Source organism: Nicotiana tabacum, chromosome 15 (assembly GCF_000715075.1).
Source record: "Nicotiana tabacum cultivar K326 chromosome 15, ASM71507v2, whole genome shotgun sequence".
Lineage (NCBI taxonomy): Eukaryota > Viridiplantae > Streptophyta > Magnoliopsida > Solanales > Solanaceae > Nicotiana > Nicotiana tabacum.
Window position 1 is genome coordinate 59538214 of NC_134094.1, and position 22175 is coordinate 59560388.

Genomic DNA, 22175 nt, shown 5'->3' on the forward strand with positions numbered 1-22175 from the left:
TTAATGTCAAATCAATTTTTATACAGTTCATGTTCATGTAATCCGTATATCATCAATCTTTCAGAAATTTCATAACAATGACAGATAGCAACTAAATGCAACAACAAATGGAATTCAAGTACAACCTCTCAGAACAACAATCACTCACTGGGCTCCCAGCCCTCATCACTCCCAAGAATCCCAGCCCTCATCACTTACTCAATGGGTACCCGCGCTCATTGGAGGTGTACAGACTCCGGAGGGGCTCCTACAACCCAAGCGCTATAATATGCACGGGTAACTCACATGCTGCACGGAAAACTCACGTGCCATAATATAAATATCTGGATCCGCACGGCCAACTCACGTGCTGCACGACCAACTCACGTGCTATAGTATAATATAAGGATCCGCACGGCCAGCTCATGTGCTATAGTATAATATAAGGATCCGCACGGCCAACTCACGTGCTATAGTATAATATAAGGATCCGCACGGATAACTCACGTACTATAGTATAATATAATGATCCGTACGGCCAACTCACGTGCTGCACAGACAACTCACGTGCTATAGTATCAATATCTCACAATCAGGATCTCGGTCTCACTCAGTCATAAATCTCTCCAGTCTCTCGGGCTCTCAATAATCATGAAATCAGCCCAAACAACAATGATATGATGTATTAATAATAATAACAGAGACTGAGATAAAATGTGCAAGTACAAATTGAGACTGAGTATATATAGCATTTAGCAGGCAATTCAACAAGTACGCGACCTCTGTGGGTCCCAACAGTACTATCACATAGCCTAGGCATAATTTCTAACATGATTTACAGTCAAATTTTATGAACACATAGAGAGCATATAGCTAACAATAAATTATTCAACTTTACAGTTTTCCGGGACGGACCAAGTCACAATCCCCTCGGTGCACGCCCACACGCTCGTCATCTAGCATGTGCGTCACCTCCAAAATAATCACATGATACCAAAATCTGGGGTTTCATACCCTCAGGACCAGATTTAAAACTGTTACTTACTTCAAGCCGTAGAAGTCTTATTCTGCAATGTCCTTTCCTCGTGAATTGGTCTCCAAACCTCTTGAATTTGGCCATAAATAATTCGTTTCAGTCAATAAAATTCATTGGAATTAATTCCATAAGAAAATAATAATTTTCTGTAAAAATTCAAAAATTAGCTCAAAAATCGCCCGTGGGGCCCACGACTCGGAACTCGACAAAAGTTAAAAAATCCGGAAGCCCATCAACCACGAGTCTAACCATACTAATTTTACCAAAATCCGACCCCAACTCGACCCTCAAATCTTCAAATCTTATTTTCAAATCCCTAAGTATAAACCCCCGATTTACACCTCAAAAACATGTAATCTACTCGGATTAGTCGATGATAATTCAATATTATGGAGTAGAAATGATCACAAGTGACTTATCTCAAGTTTCCCTTGAATTCTCTCTCAAAATCACCCCAAAAACCGTGCATGAAGGTCCAAAAATGGCAAAACTTAGAACCCCCTCTGTTTTTAACATTCAGTCCAGGATTTTCGCATCCGCGGTGATTTCTTCACACCTGCGGTCTTCACATCCGCGGTGATTTCTCCGCACCTGCGGTCTTCGCATCCGCGGTGATTTCTTCGCACCTGCAGACTTCGCACCCGCGATGACTGTTTTCGCACCCATGGTGATTTTTTTCGCACCCGCGGTGCCTGGACAGCCCATGCACTTTCGCTTCTGCGAATCATTCCTCGCATCCGCGAACTCGCACTTGCGGCCCTTTTTCGCGCAGGTGCGATCACACCAGCAGCGCAGCTGCTTCAGCTCCTCCTCCAAATCCAAATTCGATCCGTTAAGCATCCGAAACTCACCCGAGACCCTCGGGACCCCGTTCGAACATACCAACAAGTTCCATAACATAACACGGACCTACTCAAGGCCTCAAATCATATCAAACAACACCAAAACGACGAATCGTACCTCAAATCAAAATATATGAATTTTGAACTTTCAAATTCTATATCTTGTGCCGAAACATCTCAAATCAATCCGGAAAGACTTCAAATTTTGCACACAAGTCATAAATGACATAACGAAGGTATTCAAATTTTCAGAATAATATTTCGACCCCGATATCAAAAAGTCAACCTCCCGGTCAAACTTTCCAAAATTTAATTTTTTTGCCATTTCAAGCTTACTTCCACTACGGACCTCCAAATAACTTTCCGGACACGTTCCTAAGTCCAAAATTACCATACGGATCTATTAACATCATCAAAATTCTATTTCGGGGTCGTTTACACATAGGTCCATATCAGGTCCACTTTTCTAACTTAAAATTTTTAATTATGAGACTAAGTGTCTCATTTCACTCCGAGTTCCTTCCGGACCCGAACCAACTAACTCGATAAGTCATAAATCAATTGCAAGACATAAATTGAGCAGTAAATGGGGGAACGGGGTTATAATATTCAAAACGACCGGCCGGGTCGTTACATTCTCCCCCTCTTAAACAAACGTTCGTCCTCGAACGGGTTTAGAATAATACCTGGAGTCTCAAATAAGTGTGGATATTTGTTCCGCATCTCCTGCTCAGTCTCCCAAGTAGCTTCTCCGACTGGCTGGCCTCTCCACTGCACCTTCACTGATGTTATGTTCTTTGACCTCAGCTTTCGAACCTGTCGGTCTAAAATAGCCACCGGCTCCACATCATAAGTCAAATTACCGTCCAACTGTACTGTACTGAAATCGAGAATGCGAGACAGATTCCCGACATACTTTCGGAGCATGGATACATGGAACACTGGATGAACACCTGATAGACTAGGTGGCAAAGCAAGTTCATAAGCCACCTCCCCAATTTTCTTAAGTATCTCAAAAGTCCCAATACACCGAGGGCTCAACTAGCCCTTTTTCCCAAACCTCAACACACCCTTCATGGGTGAGATCTTGAGCAGAACCTTCTCCCCAACCATGTGAACAACATCACAAACCTTCCTGTCGGCATAACTCTTCTGTTTAGACTGTGTCGTGCGAAGCCGTTCTTGAACTACTTTTACATTATCTAAAGCATCCTGAACCAAGTCAGTACCCAATAGTCTAACCTCACCTGGCTCAAACCAACCCACCGGAGACCGACACCGTCTCCCATATAAAGCTTCATACGGAGCCATCTGAATGCTTGGCTGGTAGCTATTATTGTAAGCAAACTCTGCAATTGGCAAAAATTGATCCCAAGAACCCCCAAAATCAATGACACAAGCACGTAGCATATCCTCCAATATCTGAATAGTGCGCTCGGACTGTCTATCCGTCTAAGGGTGAAATGCTGTACTCAACCGAACCAGTGTGCCTAATTCTCACTGCACTGCCCTCCAAAACTGTGAGGTAAACTGCGTACCCCAATCTGAAATAATGGACACTGGCACACCGTGTAGGCGAATAATCTCGCGAATATAAATCCCAGCCAACCGCTCCGAAGAATAATTAGTACCGACTGAAATAAAATGTGCAGATTTGGTCAACCTATCTACTATCACCCAAACAGTATCAAACTTTTTCAATGTCCGTGGGAGTCTAACTACGAAGTCTATGGTAATAAGCTCCCACTTCTACTCCGGAAATTTCAAGTCTCTGTAACAATCCTCCCGGTCTCTGGTGCTCGTACTTTACCTGTTGACAATTTAAACACCGAGATATAAACCCAACTATATCTTTCTCCATCTGCCTCCACCAATAGTGTTGTCTTAAATCTTTATACATCTTTGCGTTGCCTGGATGAATAGAGTATCGCGAACTATGAGCTTCCTGGAGAATCAGCTCACGCAAACCATCTACATTAGGTACACATAGCCTGCCCTGCATCTGTAATACACCGTCATCTCCAATAGTGACTTCCTTGGCATCACCGTGCTGAACTATGTCCTTAAGGACAAGCAAATGTGGATCATCATACTGGCACTCTCTGATGCGATCATATAAAGAAGACCGAGAAACCACACAGGCCAAAACTCGATTCGGCTCGGAAATATCCAATCTAACAAACTGATTAGCCAAGGCCTGAATATCCAAGGCTAAAGGCCTCTCTACTATCGGTAAGTATGCTAAGCTGCCCAAACTCTCCGCCTTACAACTCAAGGTATCGGCCACTACATTGGCCTTTTCGGGATGATAGAGAATGGTGAAATCATAATCCTTAAGCAACTCCAACCACCTTCGTTGCCGCAAGTTAAGATCCTTCTATTTAAACAAATGTTGCAGACTCCGATGATCTGTATACATCTCACACTGGACACCGTACAAGTAATGCCGCCAAATTTTCAAGGCATGAACAATAGCTGCCAACTCAAGATCGTGGACTGGATAATTCTTCTCATGTACCTTTAACTATCTGGATGCATAGGCAATCACCCTACCATCTTGCATAAGTACTGTGCGAAGACCAATCCGCGACGCATCACAATACATAGTATAAGACTCTGAACATGTAGGCAACACCAATACTGGAGCTGTAGTCAAAGCTGTCTTGAGCTCTCGAAAGCTCTCTTCACATTCATCCGACTACCTGAACGGAGTACCTTTCTGGGTCAATTTAGTCATAGGCGATGCAATAGACGAGAAACCCTCCACAAAATGACAATAATAACCGGCCAAGCTAAGAAAACTTCGAATCTCAGTAACTGAGGATGGTCTGGGCCAATTCTGAACTACCTCTATTTTCTTCAGATCCACTTTAATACCTTCACTGGACACTATATGTCCCAAGAATGCCACCGAACTAAGCCAGAACTCACACTTACAGAATTTGGCATAAAGTTTCTCCTCTCTGAGCCTCTATAATACAATACCCAAGTGTTGTGCATGCTCCTACTGGCCACGTGAGTACACCAGAATATCATCAATGAATACCATGACAAATAAATCAAGATATAGCTGAAATATACTATTCATCAAATGCATAAATGCTGTTAGGGCATTGGTTAGCCCAAAAGACATCACAAGAAATTCATAGTGGCTATAACGAGTCCTGAATGCCGTCTTTAGAATATCCGAATCCTGAATTTTTAATTGGTGATAGCCAGACCTCAAATCAATTTTGGAGAATACCCTCGCTCCCTGAAGCTAGTCAAATAAATCATCAATACGCGACAATGGATATTTATTCTTGATTGTAACTTTGTTCCACTGCCTATAATCAATGCACATCCGCATAGTACCATCTTTCTTTTTCACAAACAGAACCGGTGCACCCCAAGGTGACATACTAGGCCTAATAAACCCCTTTCCAAGGAGTTCTTGAAGTTGCTCTTTCAATTCTTTTAACAGCTGGTGCCATACGATACAGAGGAATATAAATGGGCTGAGTACCCTGCACCAAGTCAATACCGAAATCAATATCCCTGTCGGGTGGCATACCCGGCAGGTCTGCAGGAAATACATTCAGAAAGTCTCGCACGACCGGTACTGAATCAATAATAGGAGCATCTGCATCAACATCTCTCACAAAGGCCAAATATGACAAGCATCCCTTTCCAACCATACGTTGGGCCTTCAAATAAGAAATTACCCTACTAGGAACAAGATCTAGAGAACCCCTCCATTCAACTTTTGGCAACCCCGGCATCGTTAACGTCATGATTTTTGCGTGACAGTCGAGAATAGCATGACATGGAGACAACTAATCCATACCCAGGATTACATCGAAATCAACTATACCGAGTAATAAGAGATCAACTCTAGTCTCCAGTTCCCCAATAGTTACTACACACGACCGATACACACGATCCACAATAATAATATCGCCCACCGGTGTAGATACACAAACAAGTGAAATTAAGGACTCATAGGGCATATCCAGATAATGAGCAAAATACGATGATACATATGAATAAGTGGAACCAGGGTCAAATAATATAGAAGCCTCCCTGTGGCACACTGAAACAATACATGTGATCACTGCATCTGAAGCAACAGCATCTGGCCTGGCAGGAAAAGCATAGAATCGGGCCTGACCACCACCTGACCGGCCTCCCCCGCTTGGGCGACCCCTAACTGCCTGACCCACACCCCGAGATGGCAGGGCGGGTGGTGTACCTGCTGGTGCTGGTGCCGTCGGTCGAGAACTCTGCTGTGAAACACCACTCAACAGCCTAGGACACTCTCTCTTGAAATGACCAAATTCTCCGCACTCGAAACAACCCTTCCTCTAACGGAACTGGTGCTCCTGATATCCCGAGGGATGACCTGCAGAAGCCTGTGCGGATGAGGCATGATGAGAACTCTGCGCTGGTAGTGCACTGAATGAAGACTGGCCTGAGTGAGCACAGTAAGAACCATGGCTAGCTGACGCACCATGATGAGCTGGACGACCCGTCTGAGCATGTCTATAAGAACGACCCCTACCTCGGTGAAACTGACCCCCTGAAGGAACACCGCTGTAACCACCAGGACCACGAGGCCTCTTAGCCTCTCTCTCTCCACGTTCCTGGCTATGAACCATCTCTATCTGCTGAGCAATGTCCACTACCTTATCAAAAGTAGCACCAGATACTCTCTCTCTAGTCATAAGTAACCGCAGCTGATATGTGAGGCCATCAATGAACCTCCTAATCCTCTCCCTATTAGTGGGAACCAACCAGATTGTGTGACGTGCCAACTAAGAAAATCTCATCTCATACCGCATCACGGACATATCACCCTGGCGAAGCTGCTCAAACTGCTTGCGCAGCTCTTCTCTGCGAGACTGAGGTACGAAATTCTCCAAAAAGACCACGGAGAACTGATGCCAAGTAAGGGGGGCTGCGCCAACAGTCCTACGTCTCTCGTAAGTCTCCTACCATCTGAGTGCAGACCCAGAAAACTAAAAAGTAGTGAATGGGACCCAACTGGTCTCCAGAATACCTGCTGTCCGAAGCATCCGTTGGCACCTATCCAGAAAATCCTGAGCATCCTCTGACTCAGTACCGCTAAATGGTGGAGGTCGAAGCCTTTCAAATCTCTCAAGTCTCCTCTGCTCATCATCATCCATAACAGGAACTGCCAGGTCCTGAGCGGCTGCAACCAGTTAGGCTGGTAGTGCCCCCGGTATCTGAAGTCCCTATACTACCTGGTTTGGAGTACGGGCAACGGGGGTTTGAGTACCTCTCCCGGCCTAAGAAGTGGCAGGTGCGGCCTGAGCCGAAACCACCTGAGCAAGACTAGTGCAGGCTGCCAATATCTGGGCCAAAGTCTCCTGAATGCCTGCAATCTCAATGGGCATAGCTTGTGCTTGAGCTGATCCTGTCAGCTCAATTATATCTGGAATCTGCTCCTGAGCTGGAATAACCGGTGGTACTACAGGTGCTGTTCTAACTGTGGTACGAGCTACACCTCGACCTCTACCTCGGCCCCGGCCTCTACCACAGCCCTGGCCTCTCACGGCCCTAACTGGTGGCACTAGTGGCTGACCGTCCGATCCGGTAGTATGAGTCCTCACCATCTATGAGAGAATAGAATAGCAGAAATTTAGTTTCCAGAATCAACAAATGTGCACGATAGAATACAAGAAAGAGAAATTTTCCTAAGGATTCTGCAGCCTCTCGAAGATAAGTACAGACGTCTCTGTATCGATCCGCAAGACTCCACTAAACCTTCTCATGATTCGTGAGACCTATGTAACCTAGGCTCTGATACTAACTTGTCACGACCCAAAATCTCACCCGTCGTGATGGCGCCTATCTCGATACTAGGCAAGCCGTTAATGTCACTAAACCACAATTTCTTTTAAGTTTGAAAATATAATATTTAAATATAATCCAAAATCTCCCAAATACAAATACGAACACTCCCCAAAACCTGGTGTCACTGAGTACATGAGCATCTAATATGAATACAAATCTGGAAATGTACGGTCTACAATAGTCTAAGACCAAAATACAGTAATGCGGAGATAAGGAAGGAGAGACAAAGTCTGCAAAACACGGTAGCTACCTCTGAATCTCCGGAAAATCAACTGTATGGAAGAATCAACATCCGCTATGTCCGGGAACACCTGAATCTGCACACGAAGTGCAGGGTATAGTATGAGTAAAACCAACTCAGCAAGTAACAATAATAAATAAGGAACTGAAGATAGTAACGAGCTACACAGTTATGGTTCATTTTCAGTAATCCCAGCAAAGAATAGACATGCTATCAAATCTGGCAGTTTAATGTCAAATCAATTTTTATACAGTTCCTGTTCATGTAATCCATATATCAACAATATTTCAGAAATTTCACAACAATGACAGATAGCAGCTAAATGCAACAACAAATGAAATTCAAGTACAACCTCTCAGAACAACAATCACTCATTGGGCTCTCAGCCTTCATCACTCCCTGGGCTCCCAGCCCTCATCACTCACTCAATGGGTACCCGCGCTCACTGGGGGTGTACAGACTCCGGAGGGGCTCCTACAGCCCAAGCGCTAGAATCTGCACAGATAACTCACGTGCTGCACGGACAACTCACGTGCCATAATATAAATATCTGGATCCGCATGGCTAACTCACGTGCTGCACGGCCAACTCACGTGCCATAGTATAATATAAGGATCCGCACGGCCAACTCACATGCTATAGTATAATATAAGGATCCGCACGGCCAACTCACGTGCTATAGTATAATATAAGGATCCGCACGGCCAACTCATGTACTGCAGGCCAAGTCACGTGCTGCAAGGTCAACTCACGTGCTATAGTTTAATATAAGGATCCGCACGGCCAACTCACGTGCTGCACGGCCAACTCACGTGCTATAGTATCAATATATCACAATCAGGCCCTCGGCCTCACTCAGTCATAAATCTCTCCAGTCTCTCGGGCTCTCAATAATTATAAAATCAGCCCAAATAACAATAATATGATGTATTAATAATAATAACAGAGACTGAGATAAAATGTGCAAGTAAAAACTGAGACTGAGTACATATAGCATTTAGCAAGCAATTCAATAAGTACACGACCTCTGTGGGTCCCAACAGTACTATCATATAGCCTAAGCATGATTTCTAACATGATTTACAGTCAAATTTTATCAACACATTGAGAGCATATAGCTAACAACAAATTATTCATCTTTACAGTTTTCTGGGACGGACCAAGTCACAATCCCCTCGGTGTACGCCCACACGCCCGTCACCTAGCATGTGCGTCACCTCCAAAATAATCACATGATACCAAAATCTGGGGTTTCATACCCTCAGGACCAGATTTAAAACTGTTACTTACCTCAGAGCGTAAAATTCTTCACTCTACTATGCCTTTGCCTCGCAAATCGGCCTCCGGATGCCTCGAATCTAGTCACAAATAATTCATTTCAGTCAATAAAATTTATTTGAATTAATTTCATAAGAAAATGCTAATTTTTCATAAAAATCCGAAAATTAGCTCAAAAATTTTCTGTGGGGCCCACGTCTCAGAACTCGATAAAAGTTAAAAAATCCGGAAGCCCATTCAACCACGAGTCTAACCATACCAATTTTACCAAAATCCGACCCCAACTCGACCCTCAAATCTTCAAATCTTATTTTCAAATCCCTAAGTTCAAACCCCTGATTTACACCTCAAAAACATGTAATTTAGTCGGATTAGTCGATGATAATTCAATATTATGGAGTAGAAATGATTACAAGTGACTTACCTCAATTTTTCCTTGAATTCTCTCTCAAAATCGCCCCAAAAACCGTGCTTGAAGGTCCAAAAATGGCAAAACTCGGAACCTCCTCTGTTTTTAACATTCAGTCTAGGATTTTCGCATCCGCGGTGATTTTTTCGCACCTGCGGTCTTCGCCTCCGCGGTGATTTCTTCACACCTGCAGTCTTCGCATCCGCGGTGATTTCTTCGCACCTGCGGTCTTCGCATCCGCGGTGATTTCTTCGCATGTGCGGACTTCGCACCCGCGATGACTGTTTTCGCACCCGCGGTGATTTTTTTTGTACTCGCGGTGCCTGGACAACCCATGCATTTTCGCTTCTGCAAATCATTCCTTGCATCCACGAGCTCGCACCTGCGGCCCTTTTTCGCGCAGGTGCGATCACACCAGCAGCCCAGCTGCTTAAGCTCCTCCTCCAAATCCAAATTCGATCCGTTAAGCATCCAAAACTCACCCGAGGCCCTCGAGATCCCGTCCGAACATACCAACAAGTTCCATAACATAACACAAACCTACTCGAGGCCTCAAATCATATCAAACAACACCAAAACGACGAATCGCACCTCAAATTAAAATCTATGAACTTTGAACTTTCAAATTCTATATCTTGTGCCGAAAAATATCAAATCAATCCGGAATGACTTTAAATTTTGCACACAAGTCATAAATGACATAACGAATCTATTCGAATTTTCAGAATAATATTTTGACCCCGATATCAAAAAGTCAACCCCCGGTCAAACTTTCCAAAATTTAATTTTTTCGCCATTTCAAGTTTACTTCCACTACGGACCTCCAAATAACTTTCCGGACACGCTCCTAAGTCTAAAATTACCATACAGAGCTATTGACATCATCAAAATTCTATTCCGAGGTCGTTTACATATAGGTCCATATCCGGTCCACTTTTCTAACTTAAATTTTTAATTATGAGACTAAGTTTCTCATTTCACTCCGAGTTCCTTCCGGACCCGCACCAACCAACCCGATAAGTCATAAATTAATTGCAAGACATAAATTGAGCAGTAAATAAGGGAACATGGTTACAATATTCAAAACGATCGATCGGGTCGTTACATTATAATTATCAATGTATAGCTAGTGCATCACTAACATTACTTAAGGATATATCCTTAGTGCGTACACTTCTACTTAGTGTAATTATCAATATCTATAAGCTAATCATAACTATTACACTTCTATACTTAATGTAATTATCAATGAATTGCCTAATAAATTATTAATATTAATTAACGATATTGCTAATATAGTTTTACTTACTTTAGTTGTCAATTTAAGATAATTAAACAATTACCAATATTTATCAGTATACCATTAATAAACTTCTAGTTAGTGTGAAATTAATAATATATAGGCTAGTGCATCACTAACATTACTTAAGGATATATCCTTAGTGCGTACGCTTCTACTTAGTGCAATTATCAATATCTATAAGCTAATTGTAACTATTATATTTCTTACTTAATGTAATTATCAATGAATTGCCTAATAAATTATTAATATTAATTAACGATATTTCTAATATAGTCTTACTTACTTTAGTTGTCAATTTAAGATAATTAAATAATTACCAATATTTGTTAGTATACCATTAATAAACTTCTACCTAGTGTGTAATTATCAATGTATAGGTTAGTGCATCACTAACATTACTTAAGGATATATTCTTAGTACACTTCTACTTAGTGTAATTATCAATCTATAAGCTAATTATAACTATTACACTTCTGTTTAGTGTAACTATCAATATATAGGCTAATCAATTATTAACATTACTTAACGATACCACTAATAAACCTCTACTTACTTTAATTATCAATTTAGAGATAAACAATCATTAATATTTCTCACAAATAGCATTAATACACTTTCATTTAGTGTATAATTAACAATGTATAGGCTAATCAATCACTAACATTACTTATATAAGGATGCCACTAGTTCACTAATACTTAGTGCTATTATCAATGCATACAGACTAATATATCAATCACCAACATTACTTACAAATATATTATTAATACACTTATACTTCATGTAATTATCAATCTACAAGCTAAATACAACTAATACACGTTTACTTAGTTTATTATCAATGTGTATAATGATCAATTGTTAACGTTACTTAAGGACATCGTTAATACACTTCTACTTACTATAATTATTAATTTATAAGATAAACCATCACTAATATTTATTACGAAAAATGACTAATACACTTCTTCTTAGTGTGTAACTATTAATGTAGTTAAGGATATTACAAATTCACTTTTACTTAGTGTAATTATAAATTACTAAGCTAATTACCACTAATATATTTTTAAGTAGTGTAATTACCTCCACTTAGTGTAAATTTCAATAAATAGGCTATCAACCACTAAGATAATTAAGTAAATACTTATCGAGGGACTTACCGATGGCCTCACTCGGTATTGTGTAATAAAAAATACAAAATAATTATGTATAAGATTATATATTTAAATTACCGACGGAAGTCCATCGGTACTGTAAGAACAAAATTCAAAATATTATGTAAATGCAATAGCGATTGAGTATGTCGATAACTTTATTTTCTTTTTTATTTATTTATTTAAAAGCAGCTAGAGACACCGTCGGTACCTAAAAAAATAATTCAAAAATATAAATACAAAATGTTCCGAGGGAGTCCGTCGGTAAATTACCGACGGAGTGCATCGGTACAACCAATTAAATTTTGACCGGTCAATATATTATTATTTTCCGAGAGTTGTCCGTCGGTTATTTTTAAAAAAAATTAAAAATTAGAAAGTTCAAAAGTACCGAGGGACTCCGTCAGAAAGTCCCTCGGAATACAATCCGTCGGTACTGCTGCGTCGGTAAACAACTGTTTTTTAGTAGTGAGCATCGTTATAAGCAGTGTTTCTCCTGGAACACAAGGGAGCCACGATTTTAGTGAAGAAAATGATTTTTTTATTGGAAAAACATTCAAGAACAAGCAGGAGTTAGTTGGGGCATTGAAGCTACCTGCCGTGAAGAAGACCTTTATCTTCTATGTAAAGAACAGTAGTAAATCATTGTATGTAGTGCATGTGACGTGCAAAATTACCAGCGTAAGCTGCATGCAGTGAATACATAAAAGGGGGATAGGTTCTATATTAGCATTTATAATAACGAGCACACTTGTGGTGTTCAAAATCTCAATAGCTAACATCAAGATATGTCGATGTCTATCATTGTTGGTTTCGTTATGAATGACTTTGTTGATGCCAAAGGACCACTAATTAAATAAATAGGAGTATGGTTCGTAATCATTTGGATTGTGCGGCGAGCTACTGGAAGTGCTGAAGGGGGCTGTTCTTGCTAAGAATCTGATAAGGGGGACACCTGAGCACGCGTATGGTATTTTAGATGCATATCGTTACGTTATTGAATGTAACAATCGAGGCAGTAAGACTACGTTGAAGCTTGATGAGGAGGGAAGGTTCCTATATTTTCTTGTAGCTTACTTTCATAAGAAGATTTCTAAACATGAGGAAGGTTTTAACTGTTGATGAGACTTTTTTAATAGGCAAGTATGGTGATGTTCTGTGAATGATGGTGGCACAAAATACTGAGAACCATATCTATCCAATTACATTTTGTATAGTGGATATGGAGTGCAATGACACATGGACTTTTTTCGAGCAGTTAAAGACCATAGTTGATGATAATCCAGAGTGTGCATAATCTTTGATAGGAAGATATCTTAGCATAGCCAATAAACTTTTCGGGTTTATCAGCATGCTCATCATTGAATTTTCATGAGGTATCTTGGTAAAAACATGCGTACGAGGTTTAAGTGTGAAGATTATCTTCACCACTATTATTCGGCAGCGCACACGTATAGTAAAAACTGAGTTCTTTGACCATTTTTAGCAACTCTGAAAAAGATGCCTCACAACAGTTAGATGTCTTGAGCTTGAGATTGGGTTTCACAGATGTACCAGGTTTCATTATCCAAGAAAGAAGTACGAAGTGACGACCACAAATATTGTTGAGTCGCTTAACGCAATATTGCTGGAAGAAAGAGAATTTCCTTTGGTTTTTCTGTTCAACTGTACTGGTCGAAGCTTTGCTGAAAAATTCAAGCATAGAAAAGCAGAAATTAACAAGGTAAACACTATATTTGTGCCTTTACGTAACGACCTGACCAGTACTTTTAAACTTTAACATTTCGTTCGGCGATTTAACACCTTGAGTAGCTTCATATGATGTATTATGACTTGTGTATATGGTTGGTTTCGATGTTCGAGAGGTTTAGGATTGCTTTGAAAGAGTGATTCTCAATTTGAAAGCTTTAAGTTAGAGGAGTTGACCAAGGTATGTGTGATGACCCAAAAGGTCATCTTATGTTTTAGAACTTGAATATGCGCTCTTAAGCCTTAAAAATCTCATTTTTACCCTCCTTGAGTTGTGTGCGCAGTCCGGGCAGGTTTCCGGAAAGCTTTTATGTTGAAAACTAATGAAAATAAGAATTTTTGCCTTAAAAGTTGATTTTAGTTGACTTCGGTCAACATTTTTGGTAAACAGGCCTGAATTCGTGTTTTGATGGTCCCGGTGGATCCGTATCGAATTATGGGACCTGGGCGTATGCCCGGAATCGAATTCGGAGGTCTCTAGCTCAAGTTATGATTTTTGATAAAAAATTAAAAGTCTGAAAATTAATTATTTTTAAGAATTGATTGATGTTTGACATTATTAGTACCGGGTCCGTATTTTAGTTTCGGATCCCGGTATAGGTTAATTATGATATTTAAGACCTGTCTGAGAAATTTGGTGAGAAACGGAGTTGATTTGACATGATTCGGACCTTCGGTTGAGAAAATAGTAATTTTAAAGTGTTTTTGAGAATTTCATTCGATTTGGTGCTAAATTCGGAGTTCTAGGTATTATTTTGGCGATCTGATCGCGCGAGCACGAGTTTCGGATAGGTAACGGGGTGATTTGCACTTAGAAAATCAGAGATTTTTGCTGCAGCAGCTGTACTGGTGTGCCCTTCTTCGCGTTCGCGTAGGTAGTGTCGCGAACGCGAAAGGTAAAATGGGGGCAGGGGAAATTTCTTCTTCGCGAACGCGAAGCGTTGGGGGTGGTACCCTTCGCGAACGCGATAGTTTAAGGGACCTGGGGGAGGGAGTCATGTTCTTCTACGCGAACGCGTCCATTGGGTCGCGAACGCGAAGGCTTGGGGGGAGCTGCCTTACGCGAACACGAAGAAAGACTCGCGAATGCGAAGGCCTTAGGCCGTTGTGCATCGCGATCACGACAGGCCTCTCGCGAACGCGATGAAGGCATGTCCAGTGACTTAAAACAGACTCCAAACACAGGTTTAAGCGATTTCTTCAATATTTTTCAAGAACCAAATGGGTAGAGGCGATTTTCAAGAGTCATTTTCTTCCCCAAAGTGTTGATAAGTGATTCTAAACCATTTTATTTCAATTACCCATTATATTTCTTGAATTATCAACCTAAAATCTAGAGTTTCATGGTAGAATTAGGGGTTAGGGTATAAACTAGGGATTTTGAAAATTTGAGGATTTAGACCCCAATTTGAGGTCGGATTCTAAACTAATTATATATTCGGGCTCGGGGGTGAATGTGTAAAAGGATTTTGGTCCAAACCTCGGGTTTTGACCAAGCGGGCCCGGGGTCGATTTTTTGACTTTTTGGAGAAAAATTTGGAAAATTTAATTTATGCAATATAATTGATTCCTTTAGCAATATTTGATATTATTGAGTCATTTTTGAATAGATATGATTGGTTTGGAGGTGAATTCCAAAGGAAAAGCTGTGATTGAGAATTAAGTGGCCTTCGGAGCGAGGTAAGTGTTGTGTCTAACCCTGATTTGAGGAAATTAGGAACCTTAGATTATTTGCTAAGTGAAATTCATGTGAGCGGCGTATATGTGAGGTGACGAGTACTTATGCGTCGCCAATTTACCTGTTTTCCATGTTTCTCTGTTTTTCTTGTATTGTCTCATTCCTATGCCAAATTGCTACGTGTTATACTAGTGTTGTTCAATTTATCGTTCTTATTATGTTTACGGATTTTCTGGTGATAATTGAGTTTTTATTTCAAAGTTGAGATTGATATTATGGAACCAAATGTTGAAGTAAGATTTGTACTTGTTATTCTATCTCCCTGTTATTATTTATGCATTGCATTATGGTAAGGGAGAGTGTTAATGCACGAAGGGTGATGCCGTGCCATATTGTGAGTGTTAATACACGAAGGGTGATACCGTGCCATATTGTGAGTGTTAATGCACGAAGGGTGATGCCGTACCATATTGTGTGTGTTAATGCATGAAGGGTGATGTCGTGCCATGATATGAGAGTTAATGCACGAAGGGTGATGCCGTGCCATTTCTATTAATTTTATGGTGAGATTGAGAGTAAAAGTACGAAAGGTGATGGCGTGTATTTTTCCTTACTGTATTCACTATTCTTGTTGATTCATGGTATATTGACTACTCCGGTGATTATTCTGTTGTAGTTCTTTATCTTGTATTCCCCTCAGTATGTTCCTCTCCCGACATTTCCTGTTTAGTTCTTCATTTCTGTTATTTGCATATACACTGTTAAATTGTACAGGTTGATTTGTAGAAGCCTTGCCTTAGCCTCGTCACTACTTCGTCGAGGTTAGGCTCGACACTTACCAGTACATGGGGTCGGTTGTACTGATACTGCACTCTGCACTTTCTATGCAGATTTTGATACCGGCTCGGGTTGATCGAGATTTTGCTATTGGTCCGCTGTCCGGAGACTCAAGGTAGATCTGTCGGCGTTCACAGACCTTGAAGTCCCCGTCTATCTTTTCTGTTCTACTGTTTCTTTAATTCAGACATTTGTATTTCTTTCTCACTATTACTTGTAGCAAATTCTAGAATGCTGGTGAATTGTGACTCTAGATCCGGGTGGTAGTAATTAATACAGTTTTATGATATTCCGCACTTATTATATTTCATCTTAGTTAATTATTGTTATTTACTGAATGGATATAAAGAATTGGTTTAATGATTTTCGAACGTTGGCTTGCCTGGCAAGTGAAATGTTAGACGCCATCACGGTCCCGTCGGTGGGAAATTTAGGGTCGTGATAGTTTATATCAGAGCACTAGGTTGCCTAGGTCTCACAATTCACGAGCAAGCTTAGTAGAGTCTTGAGGATCAGTACGGAGACGCCTGTGCTTATCTTCCAGAGGCTATGAAGTTTAGGAATAAGTTTCACTTTTTTTCTTCTCTGTCATGCGATTTTGCTTTCTCAATGCTGATTGAACTCTTCTACTCTTATTCTCTCGCAGATGGCGAGAACACGTACCGCTTCCTCAGCTGAGCAGCAGCCAGAGCCTCCAGTGGCAGCTCCTACGCGGGGCAGAGGTCGAGGCCAAGGCCGTGCCAGAGGCCGAGGCAGGGGCAGGGCACAACCTAGAGCCCCAGCAGTAGCCCCAGCAGTGGAGCCTCAGATAGAGCTTGACGAGGAGGTTCCAACCCAGACTGTTCCTACCGGACCAGCTCAGGTTCCGGAGGGGTTCATTGCCACCCCAGTACTTCAGGACGCTTTGGTCCGTTTGGTGGGCCTTATGGAGAGTGTGGCCCATACTGGCACATTTCCCATGGCACTAACAGTCTCTCAGGCTGGAGGAGGAGCCCAGACTCCCACCATTCCCGCTCCGAAGAAGATAGCTCCCCAGTATCAGGCTCTAGCAGCTCAGCCAGTCGGATTAGTTCAGCAGGTTATTGCGGCACAGGTCAGAGATGGGCCAGCTATGTCTTTTGAGGCTTTATGGAGATTGGACAGGTTTACCAAGCTCTTTCCTATTCACTTCAGTGGTGCTCCTTCAGAGGCCCCCCAGGAGTATCTTGACAGCTGTCACGAGGTTCTACGAAAATGGGTATAGTGGAGACCAATGGGGTCAATTTTGCTGCATTTCAGATGACTGGTTCCGCCAAGAAATGGTGGAGAGATTACTTGTTGACCAGACCAGCTGGGTCGCCTGCTCTTACTTGGGACCAGTTCTCTCAGCTCTTCAAAGAGAATTTTCTGCCTATCACATTGAGAAAGGAGCGTCGCCGTCAGCTTGAGCGTCTCCAGCAGGGCAGTATGGCTGTTACTCAGTATGAGACCCATTTTGTGGATTTGGCCCGTCATGCCATTCTTCTGCTTCCCACCGAGAGAGAGAGAGAGAGAGAGAGGGTGAGGAGGTTTATTTATGGACTTGCTCAGCCTATCAGATTGCAGATGGCTAAGGAGACTGGTAGTGAGATTTCGTTTCAGGCGGCTCCTAATGTCGCTAGACGAGTTAAAAATAGTTTTTACTCAGGGAGGTCAGGGGTCTGACAAGAGGACTCATCATTCCGGTGAGTTCAGCGGTGCCTCATCTAGAGGCAGGAGTACTTTTGGTAGAGGCCATCCTCCCAGGCCGTTTCATTCAGCGCTCCAGGCATCCCCACGGTGCCTCAGGTGGTCGTGGCCCTTAGATGCATTATTCCGACCAGCTAGCCTATAGTGCACCACCAGCTCCTATTAGTGCACCTCCACTCCATAGTTATCAGGGTGGTTATTCAGGTCGACAAGGTCAGTTTCAGGGTCAGCAGTCACAGCAGCCGAGGTTATGTTATACTTGTGGTGATCTGAGGCACATTACTGGATTTTGCCCTCGGACATCGGGCAGCTCACAACATCAGGGGTTCTCGTGCCATGGTTCCGGCACCAATTGCTGCACCACCTGCTCAGCCAGCCAGAGGCAGGGGTCAGGCAGCCAGAGGTAGAGGCTAGACTGTTAGAGGTAGAGGTCAGGCTGTTAGAGCTGGAGACCAGCCAGTTAGAGGCCGTCCCAGGGACGTAGTTCAGGGTGGTGGGGCCCAGCCCCGGTGTTATGCTTTCCCAGCCAGGCTTGAGGCTGAGTTATCTGACGCTGTTATCACAGGTACTGTTTCAGTTTGCAGTAGAGATGCTTCAGTCCTATTTGATCCGGGATCTACTTACTCCTATGTGTCATCCTATTTTGCTTCCTATTTGGTTGTGCCCTGTGATTCTTTGAGTTCTCCTGTGTATGTGTCCACACCAGTGGGAGATGCTATAATTGTAGATCGTGTTTATCGTTCGTGTGTAGTCACCATTGGGAGTCTTGAGACTCGTGTAGATCTTCTACTTCTTGACATGGTTGATTTTGATGTCATACTGGGTATGGATTGGCTGTCACCTTATCATGCTATATTAGATTATCACATCAAGACGGTGACCTTAGCCTTGTAGGGGTTGCCTCGATTAGAGTGGAGAGGGAATCTTGGCCATTCTACCAGCAGGGTTATCTCTTATGTGAAGGCTCGCCATATGGTCGAGAAGGGGTGTCTAGCTTATTTGGCTTATGTGCGCGATTCTAGTGCGGAGGTTCCTTCCATAGATTTGGTACCGGTTGTTCGTGAGTTTCCAGAGGTGTTTTCTGAAGACCTGCCGGGGATGCCACCCGACAGGGATATTGATTTCTGCATTGATTTTGCTCCAGGCACTCAACCTATTTCCATTCCGCCATATTGCATGGCCCCGCCAGAGTTAAAAGAATTGAAGGAGCAGTTGCAAGATTTGCTTGATAAGGGCTTCATTAGACCTAGTGTCTCGCCCTGGGGTGCACCGATGTTGTTTGTGAAGAAGAAAGATGGATCGATGAGGATGTGTATAGATTATCGGCAGTTGAACAAAGTCACCGTCAAGAACAAGTATCCATTACCGAGGATTGATGATTTATTTGATTAGCTTCAGGGTGCCAAGTTGTTTTCAAAGATTGATTTGAGATCTGGCTACCATCAGTTGAGGATTACAGCATCCGATGTTCCTAAGACAACTTTTCGGACTCGGTATGGGCATTATGAGTTTCTAGTGATGTCATTTGGGCTGAAAAATGCCCCAGCAGCATTCATTGATTTGATGAACCGGGTGTTCAAACCCTACTTGGATTTCTTTGTGGTTGTCTTTATTGATGGTATCGTGATCTACTCCCACAGTCGAGAGGAGCATGAGCAGCACCTTCGGATCATTCTTCAGACTCTGAATGACATCCAGTTATATGCTAAGTTCTCAAAATGCGAGTTTTGGTTGAGTTCAGTTGCTTTCTTGGGTCATGTTGTATCAGCAGAGGGTATTCAGGTGGATCCTAAGAAGATTGAGGCAGTCCAGAACTGGCCTAGACCTACATCAGCTATAGAGATTCGTAGTTTCCTAGGTTTGGCGGGCTATTACCATCGATTTGTGGAGGGGTTTTCATCCATAGCAACCCCGTTGACCAGATTGACCCAGAAGGGTGCCCCGTTCAGGTGGTCAGACGAGTGTGAAGCGAGCTTTCAAAAGCTCAAGACTGCTTTGACCATGATACCGGTATTAGTGTTACCCACAGGTTCAGGATCTTATATAGTATATTGTGACGCATCTCGTATTGGTCTGGGTGCGGTATTGATGCAGGGTGGCAAGGTTATTGCATATGCTTCATGGCAGCTGAAGGTTCACGAGAAGAATTACCCTGTTCATGATCTAGAGCTGGCAGCCATTGTTCACGTGCTGAAGATTTGGAGGCACTATCTTTACGGCGTGCCATGTGAGGTATTCACTGATCATCGGAGCTTGTAGTATTTTTTCAAGCAGAAGGACCTCAATTTGAGGCAGCAGAGGTGGCTGGAACTATGATAAAACCATATTGTATCATCACGGGAAGGCCAATGTGGTGGCCGATGCTTTGAGTAGAAAGTCAGTCAGTATGGGTAGCCTTGCATATATTCCAGTTGGTGTGAGACCGCTTGCATTGGATGTTCAGGCCTTGGCCAACCAGTTCATGAGGTTAGATGTTTCTGAGCCGATCCGTGTTCTAGCTTGTACATTTGCTCGGTCTTCTTTGTTTGAGGACATCAGAGATCGGCAGGATGATGATCCTCATTTACTTGTCCTTAGAGACACAGTGCGGCACGGTGGTGCTAAGTAGGTTACTGTTGGAGATGACAGAGTTTTGAGGATATATGGTCGTATTTGTGTGCCTAATGTGGATGCGCTTTGTGAGTTGATCCTTGAGGAGGCTCACAGTTCTCGGTATCCTATTCACTCGGGCGCTGCCAAGATGTACCAGGACCTGCGGCAGCATTATTGGTGGAGGAGGATGAAGAAAGATATAGTTGCTTACGTAGATCGGTGCCTAAATTGTCAGCAGGTAAAATTTGAGCATCAGAGACCCGGTGGTTTGCTTCAGCAGATGGAGATTCCTGAGTGGAAGTGGGAGCGTTTCACTATGGACTTTGTTGTTGGACTCCCACAGACTCAGAGGATGTTCGACGCCGTATGGGTTATTGTGGATAGGCTGACTAAGTCAGCGCACTTCATTCCTGTGACAGTTACCTATTCCTCAGAGCGGTTAACAGAGATTTATATTCGTGAGATCGTCCATCTTCACGGTGTGCCCGTGTCTATCATTTCTGATTGAGGTACGCAGTTTACCTCGCACTTTTGGAGGGCAGTACAACATGAGTTGGGTATGCAGGTTGAGTTGAGCACAGCATTCCATCCTCAGATGGACGGGCAGTCCGAGCGTACTATTCAGATCTTGGAGGATATGCTCCGCGCTTGTGTTATAGACTTCGGAGGATCGTGGGATCAGTTCTTTCCCCTTGCAGAGTTCGCCTACAACAACAGCTACCAGTCGAGCATTCAGATGGCTCCTTATAAGGCATTATATGGTAGGCGGTGTCGGTCGCCAATTGGATGGTTCGAGCCGGGAGAGGCTCGGTTGTTGGGCACAGACTTAGTACAAGATGCCTTGGATAAGGTCAAGATTACTCAGGATCGGCTTCGCACAGCTCAGTCCAGGAAGAAGAGTTATGCCGACCGTAGAGTTCGTGATGTTGCATTCATGGTCGGAAAGAGAGTGTTACTTCGGGTATCACCCATGAAGGGTGTAATGAGGTTCGGAAAGAAGGGCAAGTTGAGCCCTATGTATATCAGACCTTTCGAGATTCTGGAGAGAGTGGGAGATGTGGCTTACAGGCTTGCGTTACCACCTAGTTTAGCAGCTGTTCATCCGGTATTCCATGTGTCCATGCTTCGAAAGTATCACAGCGATCCGTCCTATATGTTAGATTTTAGCTCTATCCAGTTGGACAAGGAATTGACTTACAAGGAGGAGCCGGTGGCAATTCTAGCCCGGCAAGTTCTCCAGTTGAGATCAAAGAGTTACCCTTCAGTTCGAGTGCAGTGGAGAGGTCAGCCTATTGAGGCAGCTAGTTGGGAGTCCGAGTCCGATATGCAGAGTAGATATGCCCACCTTTTCACCAGCCCACGTACTTTTCTATGTCCGTTCGAGGACGAAAGGGTTATTTTAGAGGTGGAGATTGTGATGACCCAACAGGTCATCTTATGTTTTAGAACTCGAATATGCGCTCTTAAGCCTTAAAAATCTCATTTTTACCCTCCTCGATTTGCATGCGCAGTCC